Source organism: Micrasema longulum, unplaced genomic scaffold (genome assembly GCF_059751315.1).
Source record: "Micrasema longulum isolate JH-2025_06_02 unplaced genomic scaffold, ASM5975131v1 h1tg000106l, whole genome shotgun sequence".
Lineage (NCBI taxonomy): Eukaryota > Metazoa > Arthropoda > Insecta > Trichoptera > Brachycentridae > Micrasema > Micrasema longulum.
In genome coordinates, this window is record NW_028277312.1 from 75,872 (window position 1) to 77,765 (window position 1,894).

The following is a 1,894-nucleotide window of genomic DNA, read 5'->3' on the forward strand; positions in this document are numbered from 1 at the left end:
AATTTTTATTTCAATATATTGTATGATTCTAACAAATTCACTTACCTTTCATGGGGTCTTAACTTTTTCATGTTTCTTCACGCATTTAAAAATGAATTATTAGATTTCTCCATTAAATTTCATGTTGCTTATTTTCAGTTCCTTGTTCCAAGTCGTAGCATAACCCCCCATTCAATGGAATTAACGACCCAACTTTGATTATTGTCACATAAAAATAAGTGTTTTTATTTGTGTCAGAATGAATTTTACTGGCCGTTAAGCTCGTACGGCTCCTAGCGGTATCGTAATGACCTGATTTTTACTCTCAAATAGGTTATCCTATCCCATTCCTACCCCTTTCTTACCCAACACAATACAACCCCTAGCGAGCTCCCTTTCCCCTGAATTCAATACACGCGTTTCATGTTCGATCTACGATTCGCCTTTCGCCCAGTGAAAGGTATGAAAGAAAGTCAGAAGTCTCAGTCGCAGGTGCTATATTTTACAAATGTCTTTTCACGTCGATGATATTTCTATGGCCATCTTGAATACACTGTTATTAAGGGTATTCTGTTGTTATATATATCAGAGCATAATCAGTATCAGGCATTTAAGAAACATCATTCTTTCACTTCTTCACAATATTTTAAATAATCCCACTTCGCCTGTTTATCTGAGAGAGCTCTTCCAACCTCTATCACAGCATGAGGTATCTCTTCGTTCTAGTAACGAGGGAATCCTTTTAATACCCATTCACCGCTCTAAATTTTTGCATCCTCTTTCACAGTAGTAGCTGCTCGATTGTGGAATACTCATTAATGTCCACTATCTTAATATTTGTGTTTTTTCTTTCTCCCCTTTTCCTTCCTATTCCCCCTCCTCTCTTCACAGTATAGTTTAGATTTTTAGTCAATTTTTGTTCATATGAAAAAAGTGCATATCATCAATAAATTTCATAATAATATTATAAATATGTTTTTTTTTGGGTGATACCGTGTGTGTTGGATTTGTTCCGACGTTTCGGCTACCATTGCAGGAGCCATCTTCAGGGTAAACTGAGTGTTTTGTAGAAAAAAGTGTGTGTTTAAGTACTAGTAATTTGTACCGTGTCGCAGTCATCACATTTTGGCACATTTCTATTCATTGAAATACGCAGACACCCAAATAACATAAACAAAGACGACGGGCTTAAATTTAACTCAACATGGTTCCTAGCACTACATACTACGAACATGAATAGAAATGTGCCTACTGCCGATTGCGACACGGTACAAATTACTAGTACTTAAACACACACTTTTTTCTACAAAACACTCAGTTTACCCTGAAGATGGCTCCTGCAATGGTAGCCGAAACGTCGGAACAAATCCAACACACACGGTATCACCCAAAAAATTAACATATTGATAACAGTGACCGTGAAAACCTTCGCACCTATTTTAAATTATAAAATTCTGTATCAATATACCTACCTAGAAAATGACCATATCTACCACTTAATTTAACAAACTGAACGGTTTGGGTAGGTAGGAAGAAATTACCTTAAGGCAATATGCCCGCTTTTATATGTATATTGAATATATATAAAGCCATAACTAAATAATAAATATGAAATACATTTTAACGTTAAATATAAAAATGTACAGCTAGATATACTAGATTTGTTTGTCAATTCATTAATTTAGTCTTCGCTTGTTAATTACAGAAATGAAATACTTAGTAGAAAACCTTGGAAGGAACGTACAAAATAAAATCTTTACGAAGTGAAACATAAAATTGAATTCATGAAGTAATTACAAAATCGATACGATGTTTTGCGTGCGTTAGTTAAAGATCTGTTAGAGCAAAACCACCGTATTGTTTATTTTTACTGGCGTAAGAACCAAAAAATATATTTATTTTAATATTGATTTAT